Raw genomic sequence first — 13,690 nt, 5'->3', positions numbered from 1 at the left:
GACATTCTGCACTTTTTTTACCACTATTCTGAATTCCGTGCCTTTCATACAGGAAAGATGATGAAAGAGCATGACAGCGTGATCCCGGTTCGTCCTGTATGCGTGTCGTACGCGTGCGCTGTGTCCTTGATATGAAGTTTACAAGAACAGCCTTGACCGCGTCTTCTCTATAGTTTGGTTCGAAAAGAGACACTACTTTCGTATTCATAACCGCAGCAGGTCTCCAGGGTGAGCAGCATTTCGTTGATTGAACAATGTAGGTAAGGGAAGTCGGCTTAGCGTTCGCCTGGTTGATTCGCTTTCGATGCTAGAACATTTATGTGAGTCGTGACAATTTCCCGAATTCCCGACAGACAGGCTAAAGACCCTGCATCCCGTGCCCAAAATTTGGCGAATCCCGCTACCCGGGGAGCAGTCAAATCCGAATTCCCTACCACATTTTGGTCAAATCCCGAATCCCGGAAATACCCTTTCAAACCCTGTTCATACTCTGTTGGCTGAGTGTCAATATCCGTATTTTTGTTGATCTAATATTTGACATTGCAAAGAGTTTTTGCATCCAAGAACATATCTCTATATAACCAACAAAACATGGCCACGCAAAAAAAGCGCTCTGGGGACGAGGTTGGTTTTGCGTCGCTTTCTGCCACTATGCGACTGTTATACTACGTACTTACTTGATTATGGGTGAATGCCATGAGTGCATTGAATACCCACATTGCATTGTGGGTACTTAATGGATACAAGTGCATTATGGTCCAATGCTTAATCTCTTACTTCACTTTTGGCTAACTTGGCTTACTTGAGCTACTTCGATAACTTCGCTGAGCTACTTGGATAACTTCGGCTAACCTAGCTTCCTCCACTTACTTGAGTTACTTCGCTAACTTAGGTCACTTGGCTAACTTGGCTTCCTTCACTTACTTGAGTTACTTCGCTAACTTAGGTCACTTGGCTAACTTGGCTTCCTTCACTTACTTGAGTTACTTCGCTAACTTAGGTCACTTGATTAACTTGGCTTCCTTCACTTACTTGAGTTACTTGGATAACTTTGGTCACTTGGCTAACTTGGCTTCCTTCACTTACTTGATGAGTTACTTGGATAACTTAGGTCACTTGATTAACTTGGCTTCCTAAACTTACTTGAGTTAGTTACTTGGATAACTTGGCTAACTTGGCTTCCTTCACTCACTTGAGTTACTTGGATAACTTAGGTCACTTGGTTAACTTGGCTTCCTTCACTTACTTGAGTTACTTGGATAACTTAGGTCACTTGGCTCACTTAGCTTCCTTCACTTACTTGAGTTACTTCGCTAACTTAGGTCACTTGGCTAACTTGGCTTCCTTCACTCACTTGAGTTACTTGGATAACTTAGGCCACTTGATTAACTTGGCTTCCTTCACTTACTTGAGTTACTTGGATAACTTTGGTCACTTGGCTAACTTGGCTTCCTTCACTTACTTGATGAGTTACTTGGATAACTTAGGTCACTTGATTAACTTGGCTTCCTAAACTTACTTGAGTTAGTTACTTGGATAACTTGGCTAACTTGGCTTCCTTCACTCACTTGAGTTACTTGGATAACTTAGGTCACTTGGCTAACTTGGCTTCCTTCACTCACTTGAGTTACTTCGCTAACTTAGGTCACTTGGCTAACTTGGCTTCCTTCACTTACTTGAGTTACTTGGATAACTTAGGTCACTTGGTTAACTTGGCTTCCTTCACTTACTTGAGTTACTTGGATAACTTAGGTCACTTGATTAACTTGGCTTCCTTCACTTACTTGAGTTACTTGGATAACTTTGGTCACTTGGCTAACTTGGCTTCCTTCACTTACTTGAGTTACTTGGATAACTTAGGCCACTTGATTAACTTGGCTTCCTTCACTTACTTGAGTTACTTGGATAACTTAGGCCACTTGATTAACTTGGCTTCCTTCACTTACTTGAGTTACTTGGATAACTTAGGCCACTTGGCTAACTTGGCTTCCTTCACTTACTTGAGTTACTTGAGTTACTTGGATAACTTAGGTCACTTGGCTAACTTGGCTTCCTTCACTTACTTGAGTTACTTGAGTTACTTGGATAACTTAGGTCACTTGGCTAACTTGGCTTCCTTCACTTACTTGAGTTACTTGGATAACTTAGGTCACTTGGCTCACTTAGCTTCCTTCACTTACTTGGCTAACATGGCTTCTTAACAAAAAAAGAAAATCACTGACAGCTTAAAAAAATCGCGTTTAATAGCCACGGATTAGGTATTATTCTAAAAAGGAACTGTCAGCCTCATAAATACCCGATGGCCAAAAAAAGTTGCAGTGGGTGAAAGCCCAAAACTCCCATGCTGTATAAAAAATTAGCCGTGTACCCACACACACACACACTACATTCTCAATCTAGTAAGTGTATACAGCATGACTTCACTTTATCCTCGTTCCATTTCCTTAGTTAGTAAATAAATAATTAAATCAACTTTGTTCTACGAGGGTTGCACCGCTAGTAATGGCGGACAATTAAATCCGAAACATCAAATTCCCTTTGTAACTGACTAAGATGTCTGTGCCATCGAAACGTACTTTTTCTAGAAATTGGAAAGTTCTTCTTTAATTGTAACTTGTATGCCTTCTGTAAATTTAAATATCACATGGAATTGTTTAATATACATGGTTTCGAAATCAGAAGAAACAGACCATTAACTTTTTTATCCTAGTACAACTATAACCTCTTTAATGAATGGACAACTACTACTTTGAACTGCGTAGTGCTACAACAGTTTCCAGCTCTCATACTTGGACCAATCAGTAAAAATGGCATCAAACAAACGTTCACTCATTATTCAAAGAACTGCGAGTGTTGTCTTGACGCTACTGGTGTAAAAATATTTTATGAGTTAAAAAACTTAAACAAATTCGATCCACTTTCAACACAACAAAATACAGATATAAAAAAAATGTGCCGCGTGACGTAACGTAACCATGGAAATCGTATGAAAATTAATCTTTGGGTTCAAACTTACTGTCCACTAGCCAACTGCCATATAGCTTCCGTGCGTCTGTATTTATAAGTCAGTTTTCCACTTATTTGCGCGAGGGTTTTTCGGCCGTTAAAAATTAACGAATTACATTTTGCATATCTACTTTCGATTACAAAATTGTTCAAAATGCAGATATTTTCTTTAGTGGGTCCTAAACTGGAAGAGCAAATGAAATTTTCCGTCATATCAAGCACACAGTTCTCTATCTGACTCCACCCCGCCGCAATATTATCAACGTTATTTTCTTTCAAATATTCAGTTCCTCGACGCCTTTTAAGAGAAGGTGGGGAAGAGAGCATCGACTTTCTTTTTCTTTGTTTGCCATTTCCTTTTGTTGGAGTATTAATGTTGTTTACTCCAAAGATGTTCCGACAGTTGTAGCACTTGCAGCCTATGCATCCTAAACCAGCTGTAAAACAGGGGCATCTCGTTCTGTTTTGTCCTTTGGCGTCTACGCAAAAAGCTTTTTCTGCATTCTCATTCGTTTTCTTTTCACCGCATCTGCATTGAATCACTGGTTTTTCGTTGCCTTTTTTGTCGACGTTTCCACAGGAGCGGCACTTGCACAGATCGCGGTTACAGGGTTGACCTTTTTTAACACAAGGGCAGCGAGCCGTTCCTCCTTTTTTGGTACACGCGAATTTATCTCGTGACTTTATATTGCTGCCACACTTACACCCGACATTTTCTTTAGTAGTTTGGCTTTTGGGTTCTTGCCTCTCGTCCGACTTACCCCTGTCTTGCACACCTAGACGCCAAAAAAAGTTCAAAGATATTAATCAGCAACTTACATGTAAATCTTTTAGTTATTTTGCGTTTTGTTGATATCCTAAAAAACTGCACATATGTTCTGAAGATCATACAGTGCTACAGTTACCGGGGTCACCCAGACAAAGTTAACCAATCGCAAAGCAGAACGGAAACAATAAATTTCAGCATTTTTTCTTTCAGTGAATGGTCTGAATTGAAAGTCGAGTTCAAGAACACACATCAATACTTAATTTTGGCTGCATAACACTGGTTTTTCAACTAGTTTTTTCACGATTGCGTCCCTTTTGTAATTGAGTAGTTGTAACAGCACAAATTGCAAATTCACAACTGATTGTTTAAAAACGATAAGTTTTCATATGTTATGAAAGGTTGTCTTTGACACTGCATGAAAACATTTTTGATTCAGTGAAGAAGCACATTTCCGTGTACTTCCTATAATTTAAACTGCTATTTTTGTGCATTGTAATTAATAATTATTTCATCTTACCTAATGGTGTCGTGGCATCGTAGTGACCTGCTCCATAATAATGGTAGGCTACGAAAATAGGTTTGCTGGTTAGTGGATTGCTGGGAAGGAAAGGTACACATGGCAGAGAGTTAAGAGATGTCACCACCATGATAGGCACTCGTAGCAACTGGGCACATACTCTCATGACAACGTCCCCGATTGCTGTGTCAAATGTCCCCTGCCTTCTGAACTCGAGTGCCTTGGTTTCCAATGCCTCCCTGCTTTGGTCGGTGAAAAAGGCTAAAATGTCTTCGTCAAATTTCAGCAATTCATCGACGAACAAATTCCGCATGGTGACTGTGTCTTTATTTTCAGATTGACAAAGACCGATTGATGTCAGGTGATTGAGTACCTCGAGTTGCTCTTGATTATTGCAGATAGATCGTAACATTCGAGCTATACTGCGGAAAGCACAGTCTCCATCCTTTGGTACCACATCGGTTGTTAGATTAAATCCTCCGAGATTTCTAGACAGGGTTTCAGTATGTTCAGCAACAGTTGGGTCACAAAGATCTTCTTCATTCTCGATGTCTTGCATATGGCACATTGTTAGGCCGGCTGGGATATTAGTTAATAGCAGAAGGTCATCGGCATTAATTGATCTGTTGCAGTTGTATTCTGAAAATTTCTTTATAATTTCATAATTACCAAGGGCCGCTTTAAGGATACTTTCCGCCACGTTTTCTGAACAAACATCGTCAATTGCGTGTGTTACGACAATGCTTTCACTATTCACTTGTTGTGATTCTTGGCGGTCATATGAAAACATAGACTCAGTTAAGCGTTCTTCTGCCTCTTGCTTTTTGAAAGGTGTCCATTTGGTTGCCTCCACGACAGCCGTGCTCCTTGAATGTCGTCCAATCGGCGGTACGCACTGTATTCTGGAGCTGCAGCTATGCTTTCTATTTGACGCGACCCTCTTGCTGTGGTAATAGAAAAGAACACTTATAAGAGCCACTGCTAATTCGATGTTGATTCGTGTGGCACCCGATAAAAGAGACCTGTTTAAAAGTCTATGGAGCTGCTCATTTTTCTCAGTGCCAAATCCAGGTGGTATGCCAGAAAGACAGCCCTTTTTTATATGCACTTTAAGGGCATCAATCTGTTTAAGACTTTCTTCTGTCAAACATGTGTTAGAAGAGGACTTCCACTTCTTCAGAAAACCATCAAGATTTTTCTCAATAGTTCTTTCGCATGGGGTGCTCCTTAAGCGCTGTTCACCAAGATCACCATTTTCTCTAAATATCAATCCGAACTCTTTTGCAAATTGACTTTTTAAAACGTGTTTGTTTGGCAAAGTCCTTACCACTCTCTGGCAAGCATGAAATATATCTAATTTCACATCAGCGTTGGGGAAAATGCTCTGATACTTCTGGTGATTTTTACAGCAATCGTCGATACAAATTGTCTCAATAGTAAAGTTCCGTTTTGACTGCCTTTCTCTCAAATCAATCAACAGTTCTTCGATTTCGTCAAATGCTGTAGTTTTGGTTAACCTCCAGTCGAATATTTCTCCATGTTCGTTGAGCACGATGTAAAGATTTGAAAATTGTTTAAGGAAATTATCCTCCTGCCCTTCTTTGACAACGCCAATGTTCCTACTTACTTTAAAGGTGTGATCACACGCAATTGCAGTTCCAGTAGTCGTTTGCATTTCCGTAATGTACGCATCTTTGTCCAACTTAAATTGTTCTAAAAAAATGTTCATGAGCTGATCATTGCTCGGAAAGGAAAACATATCGTTAGTGTAGAAATCGTTATATTCGTAAGGTTCCTTGGATGTCGGTCCATCTTCTATGGTATCATCGTACGTTAAACCCAATGTAGTGTGTTCACCGTGATTAAGAAGTGCAATGCCTTCGCAGATTTTTAGGAAGTTGACACCTTGGGTAACAGCGCTCATTACATATTGTAAAAGCTTTTTCGAACATCCACTTCGTTGAAACAAGGAAAAAACCGAGATGAAGCATCAAACCTGATCGACAAAATCCACCCCGGAATGTTACCTGAAGGTAATTCATCATAAAAAAATCATCAAAATAGTAGTGGTAGAGGAAAGGTTAAACATTGTTATCTTTGAATCATTGCACATGATGGTATGAATCTTTCAAACAAGTTCTCTGTATACATAAGATAAGCTGCAATGTGTTCATTTTTCTTCTAAACCTTGCTGTTGATTTTTGTCAACAGATCCATACAAGCTTAAAACTTGTATCGTTCTTAATTTCTCTATTAATTGAACTATATGAGCCAAAATTTAATGAATTTTGTGAAAATTTAACTGAAAATAATTTTTTTTTACAGGTAAAAGAACAAGATCATCAAAGAGAATTTAAATACTGTAAAAAATAAGTACATGTGATTTGTTAAGTGCCCTGGGGGTGGCATATAACCTAAGACTTAATACGGGGAGGCTTCGCCAAAATATCCAACCCCTTATCCTTTTTTGCCAGACGAGAAAGTATACTTTTAAATTTAAAAAACTTAAAGTTCTTCACATGTCACATCAATGGTTAAGAAAATTAGTTCTGCTTTTTTCTGTATATTCTGTTTAACTAAAATATGTGCATTGGCAAATTTTTAATCAGTTGAAAAATCGAATACCTATGTGCACAAAAACCAGTTTAATTAAAAAACAAAATTACAGCATGTTATCAGAATAGTGCAAGTCCGAAGTATAGTTGATATTTCTTATTAATTATTTTAACATGCAAGCAATGCTTTGCTTTTTGTGACGATAAAGTGCTTCTCTTGTCACACTTTTGCCCCCCCCCCCCCCCCCACATAGACTTGATATTTTCAGACCCCAAACTCCCTTTATTCTGTACTCCCTGGACTACCCAGGAATGCTCACTGTTGGCCCTTAAAGGAGGCCCTACTCCCACCTCTCCATCTGGGGGTGTGCCTTTCCCTGGGCTGTAGGTTTTTGTTAGCTTGACACTCCAGGAATACAAGGGGCTGACTTTTTTTAGTGGAGCACTTTATCACCCACTTCCCCATTTTCAGCCACACTTAGTAATTGTTGTTGTTTTGTTATAGCTTTGCAATATTGATAAGCAGATCTCATAACCTCTAATCCTGGCCAACCATGAACTGCCTTTAAAAGAAGTATGTGACTTTTTGTTAACTTCCCCCAGCCTTACCATAAGAGTTATGCGGTGACCCGACATGAGAATTTGCTCATTGACATTCAGGGCTTAAAGGGTTGAAAAAAATTACCTCCAAGTGTAGCTTCTCCCAACCTTATGAAAAGAAAGGTGTGGGGCCAATTAGGAGAATTTGTTTTTTTGATATTTTGGCCTGATTTTCATATTCATCCCAAAACATGAGGAAGTTGATTAACGTTTAACTAATAGAAGTGCATTAGCAAGTTTGTAATCAGTTGAAAAAATCGAATACCTATGTGAGCACACAGTGGTAAATGTTTTCACAAAAACCGGTCCAAGTAAAATAGAAAATTGTAGCTTGTTATCAAAATAGTGCAAGTCCTAAGGCTTTAGAATCACCTAAGCCTTGCATTTTTTACAGGATGATAAAAGTTAAGTAATTGATATTTCATATTAATTATTTTAACATACAAGCTGCTAAAAATATTGCAGTTTTAATTTTGCATCTTGCTCATTTCCAAATTCTCGTATATATTTTTAATTCATTAATTCAGTTTAAGTTACTTACAGTGTAAACCAAAAACCGTGAATAAACTCTATCTTGCAGGTGTAAACCCTTGCAGAAAATAATTGAATAAGAGCTAAAACTGCAAGAAATATAAAGAAAGGGACAGAGGTTATTTTTCGTGAATATTTGTCCACAATGTCATTGCTAATGAGCAGTTTGTTGTACCTGCATGCATGCGTTGAACAAAAATAATCAGTGGTAATCATATCTGCATATCATATCTCTTCGGTTTAATTTTAATTGCTAGGCTCGTTTCTAATAACAAAAAAAGATATTTGTATTGGTCTTGCTGGTTTGCAATAAAGAAAATTAAAACTGACATACTCTGAAATTTATTTTCGTTGTATATTTTAATGTAGGGTTAATAAATAGAGGATATTACATGGTTGCGCGGAGATATGAAATTTATCTTCGAGTGTTCAAATCGATATCTCACGAGTGAGCGAAGCGAACGAGTGGGATATCGATTTGAACACGGGAAGATAAATTTCATATCTCCAAGCAACCATGTAATATTCTGTTTATTATATAAACCTACTAATTACGATGTTTTTGACGATTTTCCGAAAATTGCCCACCATTTTCGGAAGATTTCCGAAGATTTGCAAAATGTCGTCTGAAGGTCGTAACATCTTATTTTCACGTGTGAAGATATGATATTTTCGCGCGATAGATTTCCTGGTATTTCACTGATGTTTATATAATAAATACCATTTTTGACTCTAGCAGCTCTCACTTGCACGGCCAGAAAATCGGCCTAAATTTTTTTTCACTTAATGACAAATGAAACATATGCTTTATAGACTTACCACTTTCATTTAAAAAAAATAAAAAGTAGGGGTCGCCACGCGTTTTTAAAAGTTTTACGAGTTGTTTACAAGTTCTATGGAATGGTATTTGGGGCCCGTTACATTTTTCCCTCCCTAGCAAATATTTGCATCTACGCCATATGTAGTTAGCAGTTTGCAGGTTTACGTTTTAACGCATAGCCATCTGTTTTTAACTGTTAACGTGAGCCAATTTCAGTGGTTAGCGGTCAATGGTTACTGAACTTCTGCTGTTTCCGCTGTTCCTGGCTTAGTAAATGTCCATAAACTGAATTTCGTCGCAGAGAAAACTTTCTTGTTTTTTACCCGCGCGCTTGGTCACGTAGTTGAAATTAACCAAAAGCGCGCGCGCCCAGTGTGATTGATGCATTGCGTGTGCGCAGAACAAGTGCGCAGTAACAATAGGATGCACCATCCTTACTAGTTCTAATAGGTTCTTTCTTTCTGAGGAAAGATTTACATTGTTTCCTGGAGACCTTTAAGTGATTTTTGGCCATATTACTTGAGTGTTGTGTAAAGTCTTGTTCAAACGTATTTTTCAAAAAGTACAATTTTTAACCAATTTTGGGGGAAAAGGGGGCTTACAAATTACAAATTAAACGTAATAGGTTCATAAATTTCCGTTTCAAGTCTCTCGCGATCTTTGTAACGTGTGAACCATGTTGTAAAGTATTTAAACGAAAAATACTAAAATTGCAGTCAGGAGAACACATCAAAGTTCTTTAAAAGTTCTGACGCTGACTTGTTTTGAACGTAACACTACGCTCGGTCTTCTTCGGTTTAAATATGGCAGAAAAAGCAACGGCTTTTTAACGGTTATACATTTGTACGCAAGCGAGTCATGCAAGTACACGCGAACACTGCGCGAGACTGGGAACAGTTATTTAAGTGATTTATAAATATCAGGGATGTCTATGAGTTCATTATCCGCATTCTGGTCCCTCTGCGAATGCCACTTTGAGGTTCATAAATGTTAGGTTCTCACTCTCGGTTTTATCCTGTAAAACACTGCTACAAATTCCTTAGCTATAGTTGTAGTTGAGAAATTCTCTTAAGTTTTTTGTACAATAAAAGATCGCTTCGTCACTTCAAATCTCAAATAAGTACCCGCCACATAAAAACGCAGCAATTGTTTTTGCGCATCCATACTGCGCACGTAATTCATGTCGCAACGCCGTGCCACGCCATACTTTGAGCGTGCCCGCCGAGTAAGATTTCAAAAAAAACATTAAGGGTGGGTTGCCGTTAGGCAAGCTTCGCATGCAATTTGCTTTGTTAGAATGGTCAGTGACCCCTACGTTTTTGTTATTAAAGGATCCGATTGTTAACTAATATCTACGATTTGTCGCACGTAAGTTTCAAATGGGGTTTTTCAGGGTTTAATTTTACAAGAAAGATGGATAACTATGAATTATCAGTACGCAACAGATGCACTTTTACAAAATGTGACTAAGATCGTAAGCCTCTGATTATTCATCCTCAATATTTTTAAAGATAAACCTTTTAAATCATGCCGAATAACGCGCGTAAAATTTCACAATCATGATAGTTATCCACGCGCTTTTACTTTGAAACGAATTCGGTAACCCCAAATATTTTTGCATTTCTCATTATCTGACCGCAGCAAAAATATTAAAAAAATCTATCGGGTATAAAATTTTGGTTCGAACGTCCTTAAGCGGCAAGAAATTTATAAAAGGAGCAATTTTCAATAATTTGTGTCGTAAACCAAAACCAAAGATTTTATTCTAGACAATCACAGACGACAAGCAATCAATCGAACCAATCTAATTAGAAGCAACAAAAATCTGTGGTGAAGCTAGCCATTGCTTTTGGTTTTAGTTCTGATTGGATGACAAAGTGGCGTGCGAATTGACAGGGAAGAATGACTGGGGAAAAGCACGTTATAATTCCTACTAACTTCTGATTTGAAGTTCTTTTCTTCTGATCCAGAAAATTATTTGCAAGTACAAATAAATTCACTCCACTGTATACGGACATACAACTCAGGAGAGACGGCAAAATCTTCATTTTTGCCGTTTGCCTTAAACGTCATGCTTAACCTCTCTTTTGTCAGAGTAATCCACACTAATTACGTGAAGAATGACAAGGAATCTGAGCAATTTGAAGGAAAAAAAGAAATAACAATAATTTTTGGAATGTTCCAATATCAGTTAAAAAGAAAAAGAAACTACAGTAATTGTTTGAATGTTCCATTTTTATTTGCGTGGGCAAAAGATGCGATTTAGAACAAAGAAAGCGCGATTAGCAAATAAATCCACACTGATGAGAGCCAATCATATGAAGTTTCGGATTTAATTGTCCGCCATTACTAGCGGTACAACCCTCGTAGAACAAAGTTGATTTAATCATTTATTTACTAACTAAGAAAATGGAACGAGGATAAAGTGAAGTCATGCTGTATACACTTACTAGATTGAGAATGTAGTGTGTGTGTGTGTGGGTACACGGCTAATTTTTTATACAGCATGGGAGTTTTGGGCTTTCACCCACTGCAACTTTTTTTGGCCATCGGGTATTTATGAGGTTGACAGTTCCTTTTTAGAATAATACCTAATCCGTGGCTATTAAACGCGATTTTTTTAAGCTGTCAGTGATTTTCTTTTTTTGTTAAGAAGCCATGTTAGCCAAGTAAGTGAAGGAAGCTAAGTGAGCCAAGTGACCTAAGTTATCCAAGTAACTCAAGTAAGTGAAGGAAGCTAAGTGAGCCAAGTTATCCAAGTAACTCAAGTAAGTTATCCAAGTAACTCAAGTAAGTGAAGGAAGCCAAGTTAGCCAAGTGACCTAAGTTATCCAAGTAACTCAAGTAAGTGAAGGAAGCCAAGTTAATCAAGTGACCTAAGTTATCCAAGTAACTCAAGTAAGTGAAGGAAGCCAAGTGACCAAAGTTATCCAAGTAACTCAAGTAAGTGAAGGAAGCCAAGTTAATCAAGTGACCTAAGTTATCCAAGTAACTCAAGTAAGTGAAGGAAGCCAAGTTAATCAAGTGACCTAAGTTATCCAAGTAACTCAAGTAAGTGAAGGAAGCCAAGTTAGCCAAGTGGCCAAAGTTATCCAAGTAACTCAAGTAAGTGAAGGAAGCCAAGTTAATCAAGTGACCTAAGTTATCCAAGTAACTCAAGTAAGTGAAGGAAGCCAAGTGACCAAAGTTATCCAAGTAACTCAAGTAAGTGAAGGAAGCCAAGTTAATCAAGTGACCTAAGTTATCCAAGTAACTCAAGTAAGTGAAGGAAGCCAAGTTAGCCAAGTGACCTAAGTTAGCGAAGTAACTCAAGTAAGTGAAGGAAGCCAAGTTAGCCAAGTGACCTAAGTTAGCGAAGTAACTCAAGTAAGTGAAGGAAGCCAAGTTAATCAAGTGACCTAAGTTATCCAAGTAACTCAAGTAAGTGAAGTTAGCCAAGTGACCTAAGTTAGCGAAGTAACTCAAGTAAGTGAAGGAAGCCAAATTAGCCAAGTGACCTAAGTTAGCGAAGTAACTCAAGTAAGTGAAGGAAGCCAAGTTAGCCAAGTGACCTAAGTTAGCGAAGTAACTCAAGTAAGTGAAGGAAGCTAAGTTAATCAAGTGACCTAAGTTAGCGAAGTTAGCGAAGTAACTCAAGTAAGTGAAGGAAGCCAAGTTAGCCAAGTGACCTAAGTTATCCAAGTAACTCAAGTAAGTGAAGGAAGCCAAGTTAATCAAGTGACCAAAGTTATCCAAGTAACTCAAGTAAGTGAAGGAAGCCAAGTTAGCCAAGTGGCCAAAGTTATCCAAGTAACTCAAGTAAGTGAAGGAAGCCAAGTTAATCAAGTGACCTAAGTTATCCAAGTAACTCAAGTAAGTGAAGGAAGCCAAGTGGCCTAAGTTATCCAAGTAACTCAAGTAAGTGAAGGAAGCCAAGTGAGCCAAGTGACCAAAGTTATCCAAGTAACTCAAGTAAGTGAAGGAAGCCAAGTTAGCCAAGTGACCTAAGTTAGCGAAGTAACTCAAGTAAGTGAAGGAAGCCAAGTTAATCAAGTGACCTAAGTTATCCAAGTAACTCAAGTAAGTGAAGGAAGCCAAGTTAGCCAAGTGACCTAAGTTAGCGAAGTAACTCAAGTAAGTGAAGGAAGCCAAATTAGCCAAGTGACCTAAGTTAGCGAAGTAACTCAAGTAAGTGAAGGAAGCCAAGTTAGCCAAGTGACCTAAGTTAGCGAAGTAACTCAAGTAAGTGAAGGAAGCCAAGTTAATCAAGTGACCTAAGTTAGCGAAGTTAGCGAAGTAACTCAAGTAAGTGAAGGAAGCCAAGTTAGCCAAGTGACCTAAGTTATCCAAGTAACTCAAGTAAGTGAAGGAAGCCAAGTTAATCAAGTGACCAAAGTTATCCAAGTAACTCAAGTAAGTGAAGGAAGCCAAGTTAGCCAAGTGACCAAAGTTATCCAAGTAACTCAAGTAAGTGAAGGAAGCCAAGTTAATCAAGTGACCTAAGTTATCCAAGTAACTCAAGTAAGTGAAGGAAGCCAAGTGGCCTAAGTTATCCAAGTAACTCAAGTAAGTGAAGGAAGCCAAGTGAGCCAAGTGACCAAAGTTATCCAAGTAACTCAAGTAAGTGAAGGAAGCCAAGTTAGCCAAGTGACCAAAGTTTTCCAAGTAACTCAAGTAAGTGAAGGAAGCCAAGTTAGCCAAGTGACCAAAGTTATCCAAGTAACTCAAGTAAGTGAAGGAAGCTAAGTGAGCCAAGTTATCCAAGTAACTCAAGTAAGTTATCCAAGTAACTCAAGTAAGTGAAGGAAGCCAAGTTAGCCAAGTTATCCAAGTAACTCAAGTAAGTGAAGGAAGCCAAGTTAGCCAAGTGACCAAAGTTTTCCAAGTAACTCAAGTAAGTGAAGGAAGCCAAG

General features: G+C 38.4%; 1 long non-coding RNA gene across 1 annotated transcript; it reads left to right on the top strand.

Annotated features, from left to right (window-relative positions):
- The first annotated feature begins 6,272 nt into the window (after nt 1-6,272).
- Nucleotides 6,273-8,316, top strand: LOC144633045 (uncharacterized). Its single transcript, XR_013566991.1, has 2 exons — nt 6,273-6,325; nt 6,618-8,316. It is a non-coding gene; the product is annotated as an uncharacterized LOC144633045 (long non-coding RNA).
- Nucleotides 8,317-13,690: the final 5,374 nt, after the last annotated feature.

This window comes from Oculina patagonica, chromosome 12, assembly GCF_052425735.1.
Source record: "Oculina patagonica isolate OP01 chromosome 12, crgOcupat, whole genome shotgun sequence".
Taxonomy (NCBI): domain Eukaryota; kingdom Metazoa; phylum Cnidaria; class Anthozoa; order Scleractinia; family Oculinidae; genus Oculina; species Oculina patagonica.
Note: the sequence above shows the minus strand (reverse complement) of the source record. Positions and strands in the feature narration are given on the sequence as shown.